The sequence below is a fragment of the Enhydra lutris genome, unplaced genomic scaffold (assembly GCF_002288905.1).
Source record: "Enhydra lutris kenyoni isolate GAN:26980312 unplaced genomic scaffold, ASM228890v2 scaffoldscaffold7, whole genome shotgun sequence".
NCBI classification, from domain to species: Eukaryota; Metazoa; Chordata; class Mammalia; order Carnivora; family Mustelidae; genus Enhydra; species Enhydra lutris.
The window spans coordinates 4,731,689-4,757,719 of NW_019154091.1; the positions used below are offsets into that span (position 1 = coordinate 4,731,689).

General features: G+C 36.2%; 1 protein-coding gene across 5 annotated transcripts in view; it reads left to right on the forward strand.

Moving 5' to 3' along the window:
- The window catches only part of LOC111141988 (ankyrin repeat and sterile alpha motif domain containing 1B), a 1,155,119-nt gene that overhangs the window by 81,504 nt on the left and 1,047,584 nt on the right, over positions 1 to 26,031 (forward strand). The gene's annotated exons all lie outside the window — the stretch shown is intronic.

A 26,031-nucleotide genomic window follows, 5' to 3' on the forward strand; every position in this document is an offset into this window, starting at 1 on the left:
TTTTTTTTTCTTAATATACTCTCTTCTTCTGGGACTGGGATAATATGAATATTAGACATTTTGGTATTGTTGAGATTGTTTATTTACTTTATAAATATAATTTTCTATTGTTTAGACTGGATAATTTATATTGACCTGTCTTCAAGTTTGCTGATGCTTTCCTCTGTCATCTTTTCTGTTCTAGAGCCCATTCAGTGAGTTTTAAAATTTTGGTTACCAGTTCGAAATTTTAAGGCTCTATTTCTTCCTTTCTTTTCTTTCTTCTCTTTCCTTTTCCTTTCTCTCTCTCTCTCTCTCTCTTTCTTTCTTGATTTTATTTATTTATTTGTCAGAGAGAGAGAGTGAGTGAGCACAAGTAGGGGGATTGTCAGGCAGAGGTAGAAGCAGGTTCCCCGCTGAGCAAGAAGCCTGACATGGGACTCTATCTCAGGACCCCCAGATCATGAACAGACACTTAAGGCAGACACTTAACTGACTGAGCCACCCAGGCATCCCAAGGTTGTTCCCTTGCTTTTATATCTTTTATTTCCTTCCATTCATTTCAGGAGTGTTTTTAGTAACTACCTTAACATCTTTGTCAGGTAATTCTAACATAGGTATATCTTGGCATTGGTGTCTGTGAATTTTCTTTTCCCATGTAAATTGGAATTTTCCTGTTTCTTTGTAATGCTGAGTAATTTATTTTTATATTTTGGGCATTTTGAATATTATGCTATGAGACTCTGGGTCTTAGTTACATCCTATGAAGAATGTTAATGTTAATTTTATCAGGCAATCAACCCAGAGGGTTTAGGTTGCAGGTTCTGACCAGCCCTTCTGTGGTGTGTAGTTTCAGCGTTAATTACATTTTCAAATTTGCTACAGTGGTGCTTTGATCTGTCTCAGGTGTTTGCGATCAAGTCTGAGATCTGGGCAGTGGTCTATGATTTAGCTTGGTTCTCTAATCTTTGCTGTGGTGTTTAGTCCATTCATGTGCAGCTCAGGATAGACTTATTTGCCAGCCCTCTTCCTCTTTACAATATCCCCAGTGCCTTTTGTTCCTTTAACCAGAAAACTGGGACTTTAGTTATCCCATTGTGCCACACATGTCCCATGGTGGTACCTATTGTAAGGCCAAGAGAAAAAAAAAAAAAGCACTGGTAGTTTATTCCTCTTTCTGAGACCACAGCTCTTCCAATAGGAAAGGAATTTTCTTTTTCCTCTGAGTTTTAGGCCCTGTGAGTCTCTTCCTGCCATCATTGTTGCTACTGCCACTGCCACAGCATTACCTGGGGACTGAGACATGAGAGAAGAGAAAATACGAATAATAATAAAAAAAGAAGAATTGGCTCACTCACGCTTTCTGAATGTTAGGAATCCCTTTTTCTACTTGTTAAGCCAGAACTGGACTTCTCCAGAACTTTTTCTGTTCACATCTTGGTGTTTATTCCTGGTTTTGATATGCTTTGAAACCAGACTGGGGGATACTTCACTGTTGTTATTCTGAATTCTGAGCTACTTCTTCAATCCACCTGCTATTATTTACTCTTTGGAGCTCTCAAATAGCTGCTCTTTGCATAATGCCCAGGTTTTATAGCTGTATTCCATGGAGAGACACGGTAGCATAATGCTTTTTCTATCTTACCCAGAACCAGAACCCTAAGGACACGTATTATTAAATTCTGGCTAATGCTTTTGTGGAGGAAAAAATAATCACAAATTATATATTTGTGCTTCATTTTAGCTTTCACTTGTTATGACTAATTGCTTAGTTAAGAATTTCTGTCTTGGTAAGGCTCTTGGTTGTAGAAGGTGAGTCTTCACTTTTACAAGTCTTTCAATTCACATAAAGAAGATAGACTTAGAAAACATTTCCATATGACAAAGGATATAATCATAGTGATTTGGGAGCAATAGGCTTAAAAGCTGTTTGACATTTTTATGTTTTATGTTCTTTACTCATTATGGAAATGAGTATCAATGTACGCAACCATTTTTTTATAACTGCCTTGACCTAGAAGACAGTCAAATGGAAAAATAATTTGGTTCATATTTGATAGTGTCATTTTGGAATGTTTCTTTAAGTTTGTCAGTTTTACCACATATAATTTAGTTGACATTCCATAAGATAGCTAAAGAGAACCTAGGGATTCAAATTTGAATGATACCATCTGTGAGCTATATAGTATAATTTCTTAAGATCAAAGACTCTAGGACCGGATTACTTGCAATTGAATCCTGTTTATCTACCTTTGGCTGTGTGACCTTGGGCAAGTTATTTAACCTATTTGTGCATGTTTCATCCTTTTAAAATTGGCCTGATAATTGTACCTACCTTACAGTGCTGTTTTTAAGATTCTGTCAGTTAATACCTGTAAAGCACTTAGAACAGTCCTTGTCAGTCATTACTTTGGAAAATTTGATATGTTGGAGTTGATAATAATACTGGTATTTATTGATGATAAGTGCCAGGTACTTTGTTCACATACTCTTTATCACCACTCTACATTTGTCAGATTGTAGGATTGATATGAAGAGAATTTGTTCAAGACCACATGGCTAGTGAAGTGGTAGAAACAAAATTCAAAGCTAGGCAGTTAGACCTCCAAGTTCATGCTCCTAGCTACATTATATTGCCAGAAATGGATAATCAACAGATATTGTTGTAAACCGATGTATGATCACCAATACTATCTGTTATCAGTGGGTAAGAGTTTTTCTGTGGAGCATATTTTGTTCATATCTATGAATATTTTTCAGTTTTATAAACTTTTTTCTTTTGACAATGCAAGGTATTCAATTTTTAAAATTTTTTTTATTTTATGTTTTTTGGTTAAGAGTGGAGAGAGGCTGAGGGAGAGTGAGAAAGAGAATCTTAAATAGGCTCCATGACCAGATGCAGAGCTCTATCTCATGACCCTGATATCATGACCTGAGCCGAAATCAAGAGTAGGACACTCAACTGACCGAGCTACCCAGATGCCCCTGTTTTTTCAGTTTTAAATTCATAATAAGAGACTTACCAGTTTCAAAGGGCAGAAAAAGTACTTTTGCCCCTTACCAGAAACCCCTTAAATCAATAAATAGGGGTGCCGGGTGGCTCAGTGGGTTAAGCCTCTGCCTTTAGCTCAGGTCATGATCTCGGGGTCCTGGGATCGAGTCCCATTTCGGTCTCCCTGCTCAGTGGGGAGCCTGCTTCCCCCCCACTCTGCCTGTCTCTCTGCCTACTTGTGATCTCTGTCAAATAAATAAATAAAATATTTTAAATAATCAATAAATAAAAACAACAGATGCACACATTCCATCTTCCATAAAACTAGGTATCTCTAATCTCATCTAGAGTATAGGGAAGTATGAAAAAAAGGAAGAATTGTATATAAGTTAGTAGTGAGAATGTCAAATCTAACTATTTGCAGAGAACATACCAATGATAGGCAAACTGATTCATCCTCCAGAATCTGAGAAAGGGTCAGGAACCAAAGATGCTACTAGGTATTACAGAAGGTGGTGTGAGATTGTGGGGGAGAGATAAGGTGGGATGCAAAAAGGATTGTTCAAAATTAATATTTCCAGATGCTATTTATTACTGCTTCCCCATTTCTGGAGCATTTTACCTAATCTATGAGAACTGAACTTGAGAGATGACAAAGAGGAGGGTAGATTGAGAATTAAGTGAAAGTCTGCATATAAGTGACACTACTAGTTCCCTTCCTATGCTTTAGGTCTGAAGTATTAGCCACAAGGCTTACAACCACCTTTTTATTCTCACACCTCCTTAGGAGATTGGAATATCCTTCTCTGAAATGACATACTCCAGAGAAAGTCTCTATAGATAATGACTTGTGGACTTTCCTGACCAAAAGAAAAAACCAGTTGGTCTGATTGTCATACAGTGACTCTTACCACTCATTCAAGATTTGTCCACATACACACAGCTTCCATTTACCTTTTTTATTACCTTAGATATGAACATGGGACCAATTACCAACAGTCACTGAGGACAGACTCCACCAGAAAGAAAGAGACCAAAACAAAGAAATAGAAAAAGCTCAGAAGAAAAGAAGATGGTTAGGAAAAAGTAGAAGACTTCAAGCAAATATAATCAATACCTTAAGCAAGATGAGGAGATTTGGTACCCATAAAATAATGTAATGTTGTGAAAAAGAATAAAAGATCGCAAACTGTTGGGACTTCATCAAAATAAAAAGCTTCTGCACAGCAAAGGAAACAATCAACAAAACTAAAAGGCAGCCTATGGAATGGGAGAAGATATTTGCAAATGACCTATCCAATAAAGGGTTAGTATCCAAAATATATAAAGAACTTACAAAACTCGGCACCCCCAAAATGAATAATCCAATTAAAAAATGGGCAGAAGACATGAATGGACGTTTTTCCGAAAAGAATACATACAGATAGCCAACAGATACATGAAAAGATGCTCAACATTACTGATGATCAGGAAAATGCAAATCAAAGCTACCACAAGGTATCACCCTGACACGTAACAGAATGCTAAAATCAATAGCACAAGAAACAACAGATGTTGGTGAGGATGTGGAGAAAGGGGAACACTCTTACACTGTTAGTGGGAATGCAAACTGGTACAGCCTCTCTGGAAAACAGTATGGAGATTCCTCAAAAAGCGAAAAATAGAGTTACCCTACAATCTAATATTTCCACTACTGTGTATTTACCCAAAGAATACAAAAATACTAGTTGGAAGTGATACATACACTACAATGTTTATAGCAACATTATCTACAACAGCCAAATTATGGAAACAGCCCAAGTGTTTATGAATGGATAAAGAAGGTGTGCTGTGTATACACACACACACACACACACACACACATACATATATACCTAATGGAATATTACTCAACCATAAAAAAGAATGAAATCTTGCCATTTGCAACAACATTGTTGGAGCTAGAGAGTATTATGCTAAGTGAATTAAGTCAGAGAAAGACAAATACCATATGATTTCACTCATATGTGGAATTTAAGAAACAAAAGAGCAAAGGGGAAAAAAGAGAAAGGCAAACCAAGAAGCAGACTCTTAATTCTAGAGAACAAACCAATGGTTCCCAGTGGGGAGGATGTGGAGGGTGGTGAAACAGGTGATGGGGATTAAGCAGTGCACTTGTTGTGATGAGCACCAGGTGTTGTATGGAAGTGTTGAAGCACTATATTGTACCCCTGAAACTAATATAACACTGTATGTTAACCAACTGGAATTTAAATACAAACTTTGAAAAAATGAAAGCAACAAAGAATACCCTAAGAAATAAGATATTCAATAGAAGAGTTAACTGGAGATGAGGAAGTCTCCCAGAAAATTGAATTAGGAGATAATGAGAAGCGAAATAGGAGAAAGAAGATATAGCCAATTGATAGCACAGACTTAACATCTGACTTTTAGGAGTTCCCAAGAAAAAGAACAGAGAAACAAAGAGGAGGGAATTTTCAAATAAATTAAAAAAAAAAATTGCCAGGACTGAAAATGTGTTTCAAATTTAAAGAGATTTGCAGGTGTGCCCAGCACAAAGGGATTTTAAAAAGGCCTACACTGAAACATATTGTGATGTAATTTTCATACTCTAGCTTCGCTCCCTCAACCCATTTTCATTTCCTTTTACCCTTGCATTTCTTCATTTAAGAGGTTGGAAAGATCAAAACTTGCCTTTGCCAAACAACTATGGCCAAATGTGATAAAGTGCTAGCCTATAAAATGTAAGTAGACCCTGAATTGCACTACTGGGTATTTACCCCAAAGATACAGATGTAGTGAGAAGAAGGGCCATCTGTACCCCAATGTTCATAACAGCAATGACCACAATTGCCAAACTGTGGAAAGAGCCAAGATGCCTTTCAACAGACAAATGGATAAAGAAGATATGGTCCATATATACAATGGAATTTTACGCCTCCATCAGGAAGGATGAATACCCATCTTTTGTATCAACATGAACGGGACTGGAGGAGATTATGCTGAGTGAAATAAGTCAAGCAGAGAGTCATTTGTCATATGGTTTCACTTACTTGTGAAGCATCAGGATTAACATGGAGGATATTAGGAGAAAGAAAGGAAAAGTGAATTGGGGGAAATTGGAGGGTTTTGTAGGGTGGAGGGGCTTGGGGGAATAGGTGAGGCTGGTGGTGGGTATGAGGGAGTGCAAGTATTGCATGGAGCATTGGGTGTGGTGCATAAACAATGAATCTTGGAGCACTGAAAAAAAAAAGCTGTGGATTAGTAAAAAAAATAAAATAAATAAAAAAAATAAAATGTAAGTAGAAGTCTGAAGGATTTCTGTGGAAACTTGTTCTTTGATATAAGCTTTACCTCTTTTGATAGCTGGAACTATAGTAGTCATTTTTTGACCCTAAGAATTATGGAGGTCTTAGCGCAGATATGCTTAAACTGCTGCTTTAATGATACCCATAACTACCCACCTCAGGATTTCTTGTCATGTTGGGGGGTGGGAGGATTCCCTATTTGGCTACCTACTGTATGTTGCATTTTCTTTTACCTGAAACTAAATACAATCCTGACTCATATACTTACAGAGGACCTCCCCTCCACCCCTGCAAAAAAAGAATATCACATATGAAGTTTAGGAATAAGAATGGCATCAGATTTCTCTCTCTCTTTTTTTTTAAAGATTTTATCTATTTGACAGAGAGAGAGAGATCACAAGTAGGCAGAGAGGCAGGCAGAGAGAGAGAGGGGAGGAAGCAGGCCCCCCGCGGAGCAGAGAGCCCGATGCGGGGCTCGATCCCAGGACCCCGAGACCATGACCCGAGCCGAAGGCAGAGGCATCAACCCACTGAGCCACCCAGGCGCCCCGGCATCAGATTTCTCAAAAACAACATTAGAAATTGGAAGATAATAAATAATGACTGAAAAATTCAGATTTTAGAAGGAAAATAATTTTCAATCTTGAATTTTCTATTTGGCCAGAATATTAGGTGTGAATGACAGAGATATTCAACATTTTAAAATATTTCCTTACTGTGTACTCTTTCTCAGAAATTTAGTGAAATGTGGGCTCCACCAAAGTAAGGGTATAAACCAAGGAATAGGAAAAGTATAGGATCAATCTAGAAGCATGAGCTTTAATAGAAGGAGGCAAAAGGAATTCCTAGGATAGCCCAGAGGGCCAGTGCAGATTGGAACAGGGGCAGAAGATTTCTAGGGGACCTAACCACAGAAAAAAACATTATCCGATAGACCTGACTTTAAGAACAATTGTCTTTAGAATGTCTTTGGAACTATTAGAATGTGGGAGAAGATTTACCCAGAGACTGGAAAAGAATGATAAAGTGCATGCAAATCAACTTTAGAAAAATGAAGAGGTATCACTGAAAGGAAATATAATCATAGTATAATGTCTTAATCAGTAAGCAGTATTTACTTAGACATTATACGAACCATTGTGGATATAGCCCCAAATTATGTTTCAACCACACTGGAAGTCTGTGGTTGGGGAAATGAAGTGGAGATAAAGGGAAAGTCCTCATATCATGCTGGATACCAAAATACCAGTATATATACATGATTTAGAACCATGGAGTTAAATGCCAGAAGCAGCAGTTGAATGAATGTAATAATAACTTCTGGGAATGGGAGAGCTTTGATGGTTGGGTGACCAGGAGAGTTGTTGTCACAGGAATGTTGTGTTTTAAATCTTTCAACACTGTTTAACTATGTGCATGTATTACTTTGACAAAAATAATTAAGAAAAAGCTCAGTTGTAGAGGAACTCTGATTTTATATATATATATATATATATATATATGTACATATATATATATTTAAATTTTAAGATTTTATTTATTTATTTGACACAGAGACTGCGAGAGAGGGAACATAAGCAGGGGGAGTGGGAGAGGGAGAGAGGGAGAGATGCAGGCTGCCCACTAAGCAGGGAGCCTGATGCAGGAAGGCCTTGATATCAGGACCTTGCGATCAAGACCTGAGCCGAAGGCAGACACTTAATGACTGAGCCACCCAAGTACCCTGATTTTTTAAAAGATTTTATTTATATTTGTCAGAGAGAGAGAGAGGAGTATACGCACAAGCAGGGGGGAAAAGCAGGCAGAGGGAGAGGCAGACTCTCTGCTGAGCAAGGAGCCCAGTGCGGGACTGGATCCTAGGACCCTGGGATCATGACCTGAGCTGAAGGCAGATGCTAAAGTGACTGAGCCACCCAGGGGTCCCTGATATTTTTATACTTAGAATTTCCTGAACATGTAGTGATCTTTAACACTGGCATTGCTTTGCTCATTTTCTTTACACTTTCTGAAATGCTGCTGTGCCTTGTCTTCCTGGAAAAATCTTATTCATTTCACATGATTTGGCTTAAGTGAAGCCATCCATGATCTTGCAAAGTTAGGATTTCCTTCTTTGTGCTACCGAATTTTGTGCTAACTTGTTTTATATCATTTATCTTTTGGTGATTATTTGCTTGTCTGCTTATATTCCTTCCAGGAAGGTCATCTGTTTCAGGGGTAGGGCGGGCTGTTTTTAATTTTTGCCCCCCCCCCTGCTGCACTTAGCATAATGCCTAATCATTGTAGATGCTCTGTAAAATTTGAATGAAGTCATCTATCTAGGATACAGAGTTAGGAAACCTGTGTTGAGGTCTAGCTTTGTTTCTCCCTTTGCCCCTTACCTTGATCAAAGCACTTGACTTATTATTGCCTTAGGTTCCTCTTGGAAAAACTGGATGTAATGAGCTTCAAGGTCTCTGAGAACTTGAAAATCTGTGATTCTTTTTTATTAATAGCCCTAACACTGCAATTTAAAATCCATATGTAATAAAACTGTTTCCTACATTTTATTTCCTAGCTCTTACTGCAATTTGTAATTGTGTCTTCACTCTTTTTTTTTTTTTTTATTTAAATCTATTCTTGAAGACTGTAAGCTTTCAGAAGACAAGGATTTGGCTGTCCTGTTCAGCATTGTTTGCTAATGTTTCTTAGAACTACATGGAGACACACAGTAAGCCTTTGCTGAATAAATACATCCCGATGGAAATTTTATGGATGCTCCAAAGATCCAGTTGTTCTTTCAGACATTTTAGAAAAATATCTTTAATTCAAAATCCAATAACTGAAATTTGCATATGGTTCTTATCATTGATGTAATATCACTTCTCTCTGCATACTTGGAATGGTTTTCCATTTCCTGTGTATTCAATGCTATTTCCCTCCTTTAATTACTTCATCAAAATGTCTGTCTTTCATGAGTCCTTTCTGAGTTAATCTCTTCTTCCAAGTCTCAGCAACTTAGTGAGTGAAAGCTGTGGTTTATATAAGACTTTTTTTGTGTGTGTGAGTTAAACTGTAAATAATTTGGGGCAGAGTTTTTGTGGCTTGATAAAACACTCTTATGTTTTAATGAGTCAAATCTAAGTGATTCAAATCTACAAGCTGGATTTCCCTTGAATACATGCAAATAAAAAAAGTCAAGGACTTGGCAAAGTTTATTTTAGATTTTGCCAAATCTGACATTTTGAAATGCAGTTTAAAAGTTTAACCAAGGGGCACCTGGGTGGCTCAGTGGGTTAAAGCCTCTGCCTTCGGCTCAGGTCATGATCCTGGGGTCCTGGGATCGAGTCCTGAATCGGGCTCTCTGCTCAGCAGGGAGCCTGCTTCCTCTTCTCTCTCTGCCTGCCTCTCTGCCTACTTGCGATCTCTGTCTGTCAAATAAATAAATAAAATCTTTAAAAAAAAAAGTTTAACCAAATCCCAAACATGACCGTATTTATTCCTTTCTGGCTGTAAGTTGCAAATTGCCAAGAAACTAAATGAAAGTATTTTTCTAAACCATTAGATATCTTCTAAATAATCGGCAGCCTTTAATAGTAGTCTTTTATCCCCCTGAGTGTATGTCCAAATTAAGAAATATTCATTTTCATTATTCCAACTCTGTGCAACAACTTTAAGTCACTTATTTATTTACACCCGCTCCTTCTCTCTCTCCTTCCTCATGTCTTCCTCTTTCAATGCCAGGAATGGCTAAGTGATTTAGATTATAGGCTGATTCAAGGGAATATGAAGAAGGAATATATGTAATTCTGAGTACCTACTGTGTGTTTCAAAGTAGATTCATGTCAGACACTTGCTATGTACTCAGCATTTTTTCAATTGCTTTAATACTGTAATATGTCTTATTTTTCCTGTTTTACTGATGAGAAATTGACACTCTTTGAGGAATAAGAAATTTGTCCAGTTATAAAACTCAAGGTTAGAGTGGTACTTGAAACCAGATCTGTCTGGAGTAGCATGCATCCTCCCTTCCTTACATATCAAATGATCTCTGAGAACTTCAGTAGTAGCTTATTTATGTCAGTACTGTACTCTTTGCATTAAGGTTATGTTTAAGGTTGATGATGTCACAGATTTTTCTTGATCTCAGCTATGTCTTTTTTAATTTGATAAAGATTACTATTTCATTAATATCAAGCTGAGAGTGTTTATAAATACATTGAATGAAAGAATAAAGACTCCAAAAGATTTTGACATCGTTCAATGAAGAGCAAAACTTCAAAGGATAAATTTAGTAGGAGCAAGTGTTAGGTATTTTGTACAGGCCCCAGAAAACAACTGCACATACAGAATTGATGAAACATGGCTTGGCAACAGTTCTTATGGGAAGCTCATGGGATTTGATCATGGTAAACTCAAATGGTAAACTTGTATTAAGTATTGGTGTGAGTAGGCTGCTCTTTGGCTACATTAAAGAAACAATAGTTGCTGGAATTAGGGAGATGAAAAATTTCAGTTTATTTTATTCTGAGTTCTGGTTAGACTGCATTTGAAATAGTTGATGTTGTTGAGGTGGAGTTTAAGGAGTTATGTAGACATAATGAAATGAATTTAGGCTAGGAGATTCACAAAGATGGGTAGTGTAGCCTCCTTATGTTCCTGGAAAATAACTTTATTAGCCAAGGTTCTCCAGAGAAACAAAACCAATACAACCAATAGAATCCACAGCATGCATATATCTGTACAGAAATTTATTTTAAGGAATTGGTGATTGTGGGGGCTTGGTAAGACCAAAATCTACAAGATAGACTGGCATGCTGGAGATTCAGGTAAGAGTTGCAGTTTGTCCAAAGTTAGTTTGCTGGCAGAATTCCCTCTTCTTCCTGGGAGGTCAGTCCTTTTCTATTAAGGGCTTCAACTGATTAGATGGGGCCCTATCACATTATGGAGGATAATCTGCTTTGTTCAAGGTCTATTGATTTAAGTGCTAATTTCATCTAAAAAACACCTCCTCACAACATCTAGAGTAATCTTTGACTGAATATCTGAGCACCATGACTTAGTTAACACATAATGTTAACCATCACAACAGATAATCCCTAAATATTTCTTGACTTAGTTAATTAATTAAATGTGAATGAAGGGTATATAGGCAGTTGAAGGAGATGACTATGACTAGCCGGGGAAGAGAAGACTCAGGGAAGAAAATAATAGCTATTTTTAAATATTTGTAGGGCTTGGAGATATTAGGAATAGAGAGGGCAAGAGATGAGTTCTGAGACAGAAAACATGGGTATAGATAGAAAATCTATGTACAAAAAAATTGAACCTCTCTTCCCATTTTTTTGTACACATTATCATGTAGGCAGTAACTTTCTAGATAGGAGATCAATATGTTCTTCTCTGAAAGAATTGAATGACTTAAAAAAAAAAAGGCTTCCATGTACTGGTGTCTGGAAGTCCTTCAATGCACAGTTGCCTCCCAATCCAGTCACCTGTAAGTCACCAGATACACCTTCTGTATCAACAATTCTTTCATACTCACAAAGCTTTTAATCAGCATTATAGTATTTCATTTTAAAAAATAAGGTGGACAAAGATAAATTTATCTACCATTTAGACACAGTGTTAAGTGATTTACATTTATTATTGGATTTAATTCTCACAACGGTCTAATGAGGTAAAGTATCAGTAACATCATCTCCATTTCAGATGTGGAAACTGAAGCACAGGGTAAGAAAGTTGTCCCAAGTTACACAGTTTGTATGTGATTAAGCTAAGATTTGAGTCTGACAGATGGATAAGCAAGGAACATAGATGTGGGAGTTACATGGAAAAAACTGCAGATTATAATATGTCTATTTTTGGGAGATTGAGAATAAGATGTTTGTGATTTTATTTTAAAATGTTAACTTTGGATTGGTATACTTATCCTTTACCCAAAGAGGTAATTTCCAATATAAACAACAGTTTATAGAGAGAAGAGGCAAAATTTACTAAATATTTTGGTGATTAATTTCTTTTTAGACTGGAGCTCTGATTCCCAATCTGGGATCTATGAATGCCAAGGGATACTAAAAACAGTATGAATCTTTTTAAAAATTGTTTTCAGTATTAAAGAAAGCCTAATGAAATTACATATTTACCTTTTCTTGAGGCTGTACAGATGAACTAAAATACCAAAGTTCAAACTATCACATCCTTATTTTATCACTGGGTCATTTGTGCCAATAAAAATAGTTATCAGGTTGCTAGATGGACATTGCTAAAATGTCCATTTCTGATTTTTGTTCTACATTGGTGATATTTTTCCCCTCTCTCTATTTTTTTCTCCCCAATTTTTTTTTTAATTGGAGTATATCATACAAGCAGAAAAGGACACTCAGTTAAGTGTACAACATAATGAATTAGTACAAAAAAACCGCATGCAGTTACCACCCAGAATAAGAGATAGAACATTACTAACACTCAGAAACACCCCTTATGCTTTCTTCCAATTTATAGCACATATTTTTATTGAAAATATACCTAGGAATGGTATTACTAGGTTGTGGTAACTCTTTTTAGGAATGGCTGTACAAACTTTACACTTCTAGAAATACATGAGTGCTCTCTCTCCTATCATTTGGTACTGTTACTCTTTCTAACTTTAGCCATTTTAGAAAGTATATATCTTTTCTCATCTCTGGTTTGCTTTCTTATTTTATTAATGTTGTCTTTGATGAGTAGAAATTATTACTTTTAACTAGTTCAGAGTATCAATATTTTTCTTTGTGGCTAGCGCTTTTTTTTTTTTTTAACAGATTTTATTGATTTATTTGAGAGAGAGAGCAAGTAAGAGAGAGCATGAGAGGGGAGAAGGTCAGAGGGAACAGCAGACTCCCCATGGAGCTGGGAACCCGATGCGGGGACTTGATCCTGGGACTCCAGGATCATGACCTGAGCTGAAAGCAGTGGCTTAACCAACTGAGCCACCCAGGCGCCCCATGGTTAGTGCTTTTTGTGTCCAATTTAAAACTTTTTACCTGCATCAAGTTCATGAGATATTTCTTTATGTTACCTACTAGAAGTTTTATTATTCTTTCACAGAGCTCTTATTTATTAGGAATTGAACTTTAGAAATGATGTAGATATATGTTGGTTTTCATTCCCCATGTTGATGTTCAATTGAACCAGAACCACTTACTGAAAAAGATCATTCTTTTTCTACCACTCTCCAGTGACACTTGAAAAATACATATGTGGGTCTGTTTTGTACTCTGTTCTGTTTGATTGGTCCATGTATTTATCCCTGTGCCAATATTACACTGTTTTTCTTTTTCCAAATGTATTTTATTAAAAATTTTTTTTATCATGTATGTTAGTTACCACACAATACATCATTAGTTTTTTTTTTGCCATTTATGCACAATTTGAGAAACAGTATATTCTAATCCTATTTTCTTTTTTTTTTTTAATTTTATTTTTTATAAACATATAATATATTTTTATCCCCAGGGGTACAGGTCTGTGAATCTCCAGGTTTACACACTTCACAGCACTCACCATAGCACATACCCTCCCCAATGTCCATAATCCCACTCCCCCCCCCCCCACCCCCCCCCCCCCATCAACCCTCAGTTTGTTTTGTGAGATTAAGAGTCACTTATGGTTTGTCTCCCTCCCAATCCCATCTTGCTTCATTTACTCTTCTCCTACCCCCTTAACTCCCCCATGTTGCATCTCCTCTCCCTCATATCAGGGAGATCATATGATAGTTGTCTTTCTCCGATTGACTTATTTCGCTAAGCATAATACCCTCTAATTCCATCCACGTTGTCGCAAATGGCAAGATTTCATTTCTTTTGATGGCTGCATAGTATTCCATTGTGTATATATACCACATCTTCTTTATCCATTCGTCTGTTGATGGACATCTAGGTTCTTTCCATAGTTTGGCTATTGTAGACATTGCTGCTATAAACATTCGGGTGCACGTGCCCCTTCGGATCACTACGTTTGTATCTTTAGGGTAAATACCCAGCAGTGCAATTGCTGGGTCCTAGGGTAGTTCTATTTTCAACATTTTGAGGAACCTCCATGCTGTTTTCCAGAGGGGTTGCACCAACTTGCATTCCCACCAACAGTGTAGGAGGGTTCCCCTTTCTCCGCATCCTCGCCAGCATCTGTCATTTCCTGACTTGTTAATTTTAGCCATTCTGACTGGTGTGAGGTGATATCTCATTGTGGTTTTGATTTGTATTTCCCTGATGCCGAGTGATGTGGAGCACTTTTTCATGTGTCTGTTGGCCATCTGGATGTCTTCTTTGCAGAAATGTCTCTTCATGTCCTCTTCCCATTTCTTGATTGGATTATTTGTTCTTTGGGTGTTGAGTTTGCTAAGTTCTTTATAGATTTTGGACACTAGCCCTTTATCTGATATGTCATTTGCAAATATCTTCTCCCATTCTGTCAGTTGTCTTTTGGTTTTGTTAACTGTTTCCTTTGCTGTGCAAAAGCTTTTGATCTTGATAAAAATCCCAATAGTTCATTTTTGCCCTTGCTTCCCTTGCCTTTGGCGATGTTCCTGGGAAGATGTTGCTGCGGCTGAGGTCGAAGAGGTTGCTGCCTGTGTTCTCCTCAAGGATTTTGATGGATCATCATTAGTTTTTGATGTATTGTTCCAAGATTCATTGTTTACAAATAACACCAAATTCCAGTTAGTTAGCATCCAGTGAACTATTTGTTTCAGGTGTAAAAGTTTAGTGATTCAGCACTTATATAAATACTCAGTGCTCATCATAAGTCCCCTCCTCAATCCCTATCACCTATTTAACCCATCCCCCTCCAGTAACCTTCAGTTTGTTCTCTATAGTTAAGAGTTCTGTTTCTTCATTTGCTTCTTTTTTCCCCCATGTGGCTTATATATACAATGGAATATCTCTCATTCATAAAAAAGAATGGAATCTTGAGATTTGCAATGACATGGATGGAGCTAGAAAGTATTATGTTAAGCAGTTTATTTTATTTTATTTTGTTACTGATAATGATTTTATTTATTTATTTGACAGAGACAGAGCACAAACAGGGGAAGAGGCAGGCAGAGGGAGAGGGAGCAGTTGCCTAAGCTGGGAGCCTAATGTGGGGCTTGATCCCAGGACTCTAGGCTCATGACCTGAGCTGAAGGCAGACACTTAACTGACTGAACCACCCAGGCTCCACCTCCCCCTTTTAAAAAGATTTTATTTATTTGACACAGAGAGAGAGAATCACACTATTTTAATTACTGTTACCTAGATGTCTGATGGTGTACCTTTTCCCTTCTCTTCAAAACTTTTTACTATTTTAATTTTAGAGTTAGCTTCTCAGTTTCTACAAAACTATTGAGATTTTTATTGAAATTGCATTGACTCTATAGAATAGTATTGGGAAATTGACATATCAGTATTTACTCCATGAGGATGGTATATTTCTCCATTTGTTTAGGTATCCTTACAAATTTTTTTCTAGCTTTATTAAGATATGATTGACAAATAAAAATAGTGTATTTTTAGGTTGTACCTATGAATTTTTTAAGATGTATATGTGATGACAATACACATATACATAAATATTTAAAATAATGTTCTCTGTAGAGATTTTACTCCTCATTCATTTGTTTTGTTACTAATTATTTTATATTTTTGATATTATTAATAGTACCATTTAAAAACTTCTGTGTCTATATATTTTTCTGCTGCCAGTTGCTTTTTTATTTTGACCTCAAATCCAATGATCTTGCTGTATTTCCTTATTAATTCTAATAATTTATGTTCCTTTGGATTTTCTACATGATAGTAGCAGTTTTATTTCTTCCTTTTCATCGCTTATATCTTCTATTTCCTTTTCTTGCCTATTGCATTGGCTATGACTTCCAGTAAATTGTTGAAGAGCAGTGGTGTTAGTGGCATCTTTATTTGGTTTCCAGTCTCAAGAAGAAAGTTTTCATTGTTTCATAATTAAGTACAATGATTGCTGTAGAATTTAATTTTTATTTATTTTCAGAGTATAATGCATACATGAGGTATGTATATAATATTTGTATAGCACAGTTCTTGTAAACTGAACACATTTGTGTCATAAGCACTCAGATCAACAAATCAGCCCTCCTGGAGATCTTCTCTTACTTATTTGCATTCACTATTCCCAAAGGATTACCACTCTTCTGACTTCTAAATGCCTTAAATTTTTTTTGTTAAAGATTTTATTTATTTATTTGACAGACAGAGATCACAAGTAGGCAGAGAGGCAGGCAGAGAGAGAGAGAAGGGGAAGCAGGCTCCCCGCTGCCCAGAGAGCCCGATGTGGGGCTCGATCCCAGGACCCTGGGATCATGACCTGAGTTGAAGGTAGAGGCTTTAACCCACTGAGCCACCCAGGTGCCCCAAATGCCTTAAATTTTTTAAATAGGAACTCTATAATCAGCCTAAGACAGTTCGTTTTATTGCAAGTTTGCTAGTTTAATTTTTTTTATCATGAATTGGTGTCGAATTTTATAGAAAGCTTTTCCTGCATCTTTTGAGATGATCATATAATTTTCCTTTCTCATGCTGTTCCAGTAGTAAATTACATTATGTTATAGAATAGACTGAACTTGATCATCCCTTTGATATTTGTAGGATTTGATTTCCTGATGCTTCATTTAGGAGTTTTACATTCATATTCCTGGGTAAGATTTGCCTTTGATTTTGCTTTCTTGAGATATCCTTATACAGTTTTGGTGTTGTCATCCTGGCATTCAAAAACATGTTTGGAAGTGTTTCCTATTTTTCTTTTCTTTGAAAGAGTTACATGTACTACTGGAGTTATTTCTTTCTTAAGAACTTGGCAGAATTAAGAGATTTATGTCAAAAGTTGTCTCTAGGATGGGTTAGAATGGGGGAAGATATGGAGATCTGTTGGCATTTATTCTAATTCCGATATAAGGTGACAATGGCTTTGACTAGGTTGGTGGCATGGGAAGACAAAGGACAAATAATAGCAGTGTTGACCTTTTGACTCATACAGCATTTTATAGCTCATATATTGCTTTTATTTGAGTTTTACAATGATGTTGGTAAGTAGAAGATTTAAAGAAAGAAGGAGTTGAAGAGAACTATAAGGTTTGGCTTTTAAGTTACTGAGAAATTATTGGTGCCACTGACTTAAGTAGTGATGTCAGGTTCCTTCTTTTTTCTTCTCTTGTTGAAGAAGAACTATAGAACATATGTGTTTATTATCTTCTTCCTTGAACCACTTTGAATGAAAGAAGAAATAGAAAAACAGAAAGTAAATCAGTGGTGATGCTGGAAATCAGGAAGAATGGCCTGAGAAACCGTAATTCCCTTATCTATAAAATGATAGGCTTAGATTAAGTGATTGCTTTTTTTTTTTTGATTTCTAAACTTCTGTTGATTATATAGGCTAACTTACAAATTCACATCTTCTTATGATAATTTGTTTCATAGAAGAGACCTGTGAGAGCAAGTACTAGAATCACACCTTTGACAATTAATTTTCTGACAAATTGCTCTTTTTTTTTTTAAAGCAATTTATTCTTAACACAATACTACATTTTTAGGAAAAGACATTGGAATAAGGGGCAATGGTGTTGAAAATGTTAAGAAAAAAATTGACATTTAAGCCAGAATGTGAGCCACATAAATTACTTTACTGCTTGGGATAGCAAATAAGCAAACAAATCAATGTAGCTAATCTTAATGCAATAAATCTTTACTCAAATATGAAGAAAATTGAGTAATGGGGAAATATGGCAGAGAACAAAGTTAATTCTGACAAAAGTGAGGAAAAGTACGTAAGTGAAAAAAAAGCTGCACTAAGTTCTAATGTTTTTTTTTTTAAGATTTTATTTATTTATTTGACAGAGAGAGATATCACAAGTAGGCAGAGAGGCAGGCAGAGAGAGAGAGGAGGAAGCAGGCTCCCTGTTGAGCAGTGAACCCGATGCAGGGCTCCATCCCAGGACCCTGGGATCATGACCTGAGCCGAAGGCAGAGGCTTTAACCCACTGAGCCACCCAGGCGCCCCTAAGTTCTAATGTTTGATAAGCATATGCTTGTACTTCTGTAATAGGGCCATAGAAACTATCCTAGTAAAGGGTAGTTTCATCTAAAGTATTTGTATTTTCAGTTGGGAAGACTAGGCACAAAGGTGGTTTCAATTCCACATCAGGGATTCTTAGGTTGCCAGCAGGAAAAACCAACTCTAGCTAAGGAAGCAGAAAAGGACTCTATTAGGAAGTTATTGGGTGGTTCACAGAATTAAAGAAAGGGCTCAAGACCAGGTTTGGGGTAGCATTAGGTGTCAGAAAAACAATATGGAGGTTCCTCAGGACTTTAAAAACAGAGCTATCCTATGACCCAGAAATTGCATTACTGGGTATTTACCCCAGAGATACAGATTTAGTGAAAAGAAAGGGCACATGCACCCAATATTCGTAGCAGCAATGTCCAAATTAGCCAGACTGTGAAAGGAACCGAGATGTCCTTCAACAGATAGTGGATAAAGAAGATATGGTTCATATTTACAATGGAATATTATTCAACCATCAGAAAGGATGAATATATATCATTTACATCAACATGGATGGAACTGGAGGGTATTATGCTAAGTGAAACGAGTCAAGCAGAGAAAAACAATTATCATATGATTTCACTTATATGTGAAACATAAGGAATGTGTAGAGTACAATAGAGGAAAGGAGGGAAAACTGAATGGGAAGAAATCAGGGAGACAAACCATTTGAGACTCTTGATTCTGGGAAATAAACTGAGGGTTGCAAAAAGGGAGGTGGATGGGGGGATGAGGTAACTGGGCGACAGGCATTAAAGAGGGCACATGGTGTGATGAATCATTGGACATTATATCAAAAACTAATGATCTAGTATATGTTGGCTAATAGAATTTAATTAAAACAAAATAAACAGTAGGGTTTCCTTGTCCTGTCAGAGCTCCAGTTCTGCGACATGATCTTTACATCCTTAAGCCATTCTAACTTTAGATCTAAATTTTGGAGGCCATCTCCTTAGCAGAACTTTGATTATTCGTCATCCCTGTTTAAGAGGAAGGCAGGGTATATTGATTTACGGTCTCAACAAGAATGAATACAATAGAGAAGAGGGAGTTCTCTGAAATGAAGTGGAGTGTTGTTACCAAAAGAAGGAAGAAATAAATTACAGGCATCCAGCTCCCCACAAATATTTACTGTGTAGTCCAGGTTGAGGCATGGGTCTAAGTAAAAGAACTCCTAATTTAGATGGAATAAAGACCAAAAAACTTCACAAAACCCCAAACCTCCTTTTTTGGATGGCTATTAAGCTAGGTTCTGCCTGCCTAATTTTCCAGCTTCTATTAAGTAGGTGATTCATAAGTTTGCTTTATGTCAAGTCCCTTTTCCTCAGCTTCTTACTTTCCTTCAGAAGTATAGTTACATGTAAACAAATTTCCAAGACCTGTGACTTGTAGCTCTCAGTTGGCTGCTAAGCATTCACAGCTGCCAGGATTCCCCAACTACTCTTTTCCACACTGTCTAGGAGGTCTTGGCACTGACCATTTCTGGAACTAAGACCAAGACTGCAGGACTTCTTCAAACACTTTATAAATAACCCAGTTTTACACCTGAGGTCATTTTCCATATACAGACTTGAATAAAGGGCAGTTAGGAGTCTAGGAGGCCAGTCTATAAAGTTTGCTAAAATATCACTGGAGTGGAATAGAAGCATAGCACTAGTTAGCTCAATTTTCTGTAATGTGACGAAATCTAAATTGTCCCCTCTCACACTCAATTAGATAGTATCTTGGAGTAGAAAAATTATTACAGTTGGGCAGTGCTCTTCCACCATGAGCTAAGCTTTGAATCTTATTTAAAGAATATAGGTTTGAAAAGGAAACCAAATTATTTGCCTAAGACACTCATATATGTATATGGTTCTGTTAGTTTCTCACACTAATTTCTCATTAACACTGATGTTGCTTGCCTTAAATTGTCTGGGGATGCAGTGTGATGGTGTGGGAGAGTGGAAAGATCACTAGGCAAAGGGTCAAGAGGCGTAAGCTGTGGGCTCAGCCTTAGTTATCTCTACAAATTACAAATTCAGAAGAGAAGAGGAAATCTATAGTTGCTCTCTGTAGTAGCTTAGGATATAGGCAGGTTAGAGCTAACTTATTAGTGTTTTGAGTACATTCTGTTTTGGGAAGTAATGATGGTATCTAAGGATGGAGACTTTGCTATATGCAAGACACTGTCTTGGCTTTTAAAATATATCATATAAATCACCTGGCAACTCTCCAAGATAGATCATGTTATTCTCATTTCACAGGTTAGGAAGCTGTCCATGGCTTAAGAAATTGCCCAAAGTCATATGGCCAGTAATTCCAAAATCTAAATTGAAACCCAGTTCTATCCAACTCCAAAGCCCATGCTCCTTCTTTCTTTAAGAATTTTAGAATTGTATAAGATCTGTTATCCATCTTTGTATGCTGCTTCCTCCTTAGTATCTATCAGAGAGTAAGCTAGGAGGGAAGATTAGTGAATGTGAGCAAAGGCACAAGATATGAATGCTCAGGTATACTCCACTTAATAATACATAGTTCAGTGGTTTGAACAAGGAGTATGTGAAGGACAGTGTGATATCATTTTGAAAGTTAGGTTGAGGTAGAATCATGAAATCCTTGGTTATTAGGTCAAAGGATTGTTAATATTTTCAACAGTCATTGGGAAATGCAATTTTTACCCAAATGGAAAAAATTAAGGGATAGAACTATTCCCCCCCCCCCGCCCCCAGCATCAGGAAAAAAAAGAGTTCAGGTTTGGGGGATGTTGAGATAAAGGTTCTAAGGAGCTCATTGGCAGGGCCTGGAAATACATGATTGGGCTTTGGAGAGGGATCAAGGATTGATTAAATTTGAGAGGCACCCACATAGAAAATCAGCAAAAAGAAAAAAAAATTACTATCTGGAGGTTAGTCCATATAGGAATGAATGAATAAATGGTACAACCCACATGGAAATATTAGTTCCTAACAAGGTTTGCCTTTCCATTCCTTGTGACATCTGAGTGTAGGGATGGAGAATTCTGTAGCATACTGCTCTTTCCATCTGGTCTAGGAATACTGGGTGAGCTCTCTAAGCTAAGAGAGATAAATCCAGTTTTTCTTATGTCATCTTTTCCACCTTTACATTTTCTCTTTTTCACTCCCTTTCTCTCCTACAGGATTCTATTTCTCCACACTTATTGCTGCAGTAAAAATGTTTGGTGGCGTGGTATAAAAAAAAAAAAATAGAATGGACTGTAGCACTTGGATGTTGAGTGGGAAGGTGAAAAGTGCATGAGGTTAATTTCTTATTCTGTATTGAAGATTAAGGATATCCCTAAACTTGGATATCCCTAAACTTTATATCTTTGATAACTGAATAGCATTATAGTATTTAGCTATGTTAAGCAAGACATATGGACAAGCTAGACTACTTAGCATTATGGAAAATATGAGACAATCTTTAGGACGTATTTGCCACAGCAGAATACTAGAACCCTTGTTCAGGTGACTGTTAGATAAAAATAAAAATATTTTGTAGCATATGAACTGGGGTCATTAGCTGTCTTAAGTCTACCTTTGTGCTTTTTCTTACTGTTGCTATTATATAAATAAACAGATGTTTTGCTTTAAATCTACTGTAGGAAACAGTCTAGTGCTGATTTTAACTATGGAGAGCCTCTCATGGTTTTCCACTCTGAAAAGCATTCTGTGCTTTTTTTTTTTTTTAATATCCTTTTACAAATACAATCCTGAACTGCTTTGTTTCCTTTTTTTATGCATAAGAGTATGCTCATTGGAAGCATATTGTGTGTGACAATTGTCCCTTGTTCAATTTTGTGCACTGATGGTGAGCAGAAAATCTTTTTAGCTTCCTTCTTTGGAAAAATGATTTCTACAACACCACTCCAAAAATTCAGCGTTAACAGTAAAATTACTTCTAGAGCTATTACAATGAAGAATAAGAGAAAAACCCATGTTAAAAATGAATAATGCATTTATTTTAATCTTTGGCTTCTCTCCTCCACCAGCTTCTTATTTGGCTACTAAAAAGGATTCAGTTAAATTCCCCAAAAGTGTTAATTTTTTTTTTTTTCTGGAGCTGTTCCAGTAACATGTCAAAAGAATTTTGAAAACGTACACTCACTTATGTATAACAGCTTTGGAATATGTAATAGGATATATTAGTATGCTTTTAAAACAATCACGAGTAGAGCATGAAGAATATAAAAAAGAAGGTGTAAGCTCCTTTATTGTTGTTAGTGATTAAACCAAAATTGTTTGCATGTGAACAGATTTAATTGTTTACAAAATCTGCATAACACTACGGTTAACAGAATGAGATGATGGAGAGGGAGAAATAAGAGATTTTAGCCTGATTATGATTCATAGATGTTCATATAATAAATTGCTTTTCCTAAATATAATCTGAAAGAAGAATAGCAATGAAAGCAATTAGGTACTTATAGACAACTAAAAATAGTTCTATTGATTCTGTATTATTAATTATAGGTTAATCTGAATCAGGAGGGTAATAAGACTTAGAAAACGAATAAGGTGTCGTTAGATTCTTGAGGAGGGTCAGTGACAGGGTAACTAGACACCTCTTTTTAAAGAAATTGCTCTTCTTAACGATTTGATTTATTCTACTAAGGATTTTTTAAAATATTTTCTTCCTTTATTTTAAGTGATTATGTGAAATATGAAGAGATCAATATCATCATTCTCTCTCTAAAATATTATTTGTCATTTTGCAATTTATAACTTAATATATCTGTTTCCACTTTCTCTTACAAATTTCTCTCTACACTGGTCAGATATGAATGGATCTTTGACAATGCATAGAGTTGTTTTGTTTATGGAATGTGCCTAATGATTGTGGTAGTCTGATTGTTCTATTAACCCCAGTCTCACAACTTTGGAAACCATTCTCCATGTGTCCTCCAGGGAGCTCTTTCTTTAACATATATATTTGATCATATTAGTAGACTACTTAAGATTCTTGAGAGACTTTCATGACCCCAGCCTTTGCACAGTCCTCCCTCTACTCTACCTGGAAAATAGTGTGGTTTTGTGTGTGTGTGTGTGTGTGTGTGTGTGTGTGGTTTTTTTTTTTTTTTTTTTTTTTTTTAATGAAGCCTTCTCCAAACTTTTACAGGCTGATTTATCCTGGTGTTTTTGGCCTTTGTGTCTTCATTGTAGAATTTCATCATAACACCTGTAACACTCTTTTTTTTGATGTCCATGTTCGTGTTTCTCTTCTAAACTCAGAACTCCAAAGAGGAAGGGAGTCCAAGTAGTGTTTTCAGATTCCCAGTAAACATTAATCTTTGGGATTCAGGAACAAGAAATCATAATTCCTAGAAATTCTTAGGAATTCCTGGAAGCATAAGTTGTTCTTTAAGTACTTACAGCAAGCAGTCTTTATATGCTATATTCATTATTATGAATATCTAAAATTCATATACTATATGAATAGTATATTCATATACTATGAATATGAAATACTAAGCTTAGTAGTATTTATAAAGAAGTGTAGCCTCCACTGAATATTTTAACACTAGAAAACACCAGTGAATAGTTAGTGGGGTTTTCAAATTATATAATATGCAGGCTTCCCAGTAAAGCTTAATAGGCAATACAGAATCACATGGCAAATTGCTAATGTAAGGACTTATTTTGCTTCTAAAACTTGTTATTTCTTGAAATTCTACTCATAGGATTTATATAAAGTATCTTATGGCTATAAATATGTTAATATTTATTTTGTTTTCAAGAGTGATTCACTCTTAGCTCAAGTAGGGCCATGAACACACATTTAACTTGACAACAGCTACAAACAAGATTGACCAATTAAATTGTGACCCTCTTTCTTCTATTTTTGCCTGCCCTGGTTCCTAGAAATGTTGATCTTAACCTTCTACTCCTTGTGTTGTGTCAGCACTTACTGTTCTGGTTGCCAGCTTGACATCTGTATGTTCTTTATGTCTCCATGTTGTTAAGCTTTAATTCTCACAGTAGAATTATAATACATTTTTTAGTTCTGATTTTCCTTATTTCTAGACTGATTTTTTGTTTTTGAGGGGAGATTTGGAATTCAAAAAATTATCAATTTTTTCTGAGATATGCTGGAAACTAATTCTTTTTTTAAAATTTTATTTATTTATTTGACAGAGATCACATGTATGCAGAGAGACAGGCAGAGAGTGGGGGGAAGCAGGCTCCCTGCTGAGCTGAGAGCCTGATGCGGGGCTCTATCCCAGGATCCTGGTATCATGACCTGAGCCGAAGGGAGAGGCTTTAACCCACTGAGCCACCCAGGCACCCCTGGAAACTAATTCTTATATGGAAACAGTCTCCAATGCCTCGTGTTTCAGACATTCAATTAAATATTTTGAGATATTTCCTAAGTGAATGTTCCTTTTTAGTCCTAAAGCATGTAAGATCGTATCTGGTGCTTAGAGATACTTAAGATACCTTAATAGTTGCATCTGTGGCCTTTTTGAATCAGTGTCATGATAAAGTAGGGCATCAGAGTAGATTTTGTATTGCCACCAGAAGTGCCAGGTTAGTTTACAGTATTTTGGCGGTTTGGGAACAGGTATCCTTTATTTAGCTAATATCTATGTGAAAACTTTTAAGATGGATAAAACTCACCAGAAACTCCCTGTTATATGCCTTTGTAGCACTATATAGCTATCTTTTATATTTTATAGTATTTCTATCTATGGTCATTAGTTAATGACTTGTCTGATGATTTGATTGATATTTGTATTCTTGACTAGACTAGGTTTCCTGAGGGCAGGGATTATTTCCCTTATATTCGTAGGTGTGATCCTAGAAGGTGCTAGTTAACCACAGTACATGCATGGAATAAGCATTTTATTAAGTATTGTATGCATAAGTGAATGAAAGAAATAGCAATCTGAATGAAGCAGAGTAGTCTCAGAATGTGGGACTGAGAGGTTCTGAAGAACAATTTGAAAACCACTACTATGTTCTTTGACACAGGCTGCATAATTATGTCACATGGTCTTGCAAAAGGTTTTCTGTATGTAAGATTGATAGTGAAATATTATTACTCTAACTGTATGCCTTTTACCCCATTTTAGTAACATCTTTCATTATAAGAGATAGTGCATTATTAGTATTGTCATTGTTCCTATTATTTACTAACTTGTGACCTCTTTAGAAAGAGTGTTTCACCCCTCTCAAATTACTAAGTATTTTTGCCCAAATCACTCCCAAGGGTATCATAATACAAATGTTCTATATTCTAAGGATTAAAAAATTCTTTATTTAGATATTTAGTATCTCCTTCTTGATTAGTATAACTAGATTTGTAAAACAGAATAGATGGTATAGTAATACTTAGGTTGTTTTTACTTACATCCTGATTTCATCTTGGTGATCATGTTTGGAGTAGGGTGAGGGTGGAAAACTTAATTTGGAAAAGTTGAACTGGAGGGGATTGGAGATTGGGGTATGTGGCGGAAGAGGCATCTAATCTTCTGAATGGGTATTTTAGATAAGAATTCTCTGAAATTGTTAAGACTTTCCTCAACTTGTTTTAATTCTTTTTAACATAGAAGACCATCTGTATTCTGATGATTTCTAGGTTTCAAATGGTAAGGAAAAAAAGTAAAAAAGTTTAGTTCTACACAGGACTAGTTTCTGGAGCTGGAAAATATGGAGGTTGGAGAGCAGCTACTCAGAATATTTGGTT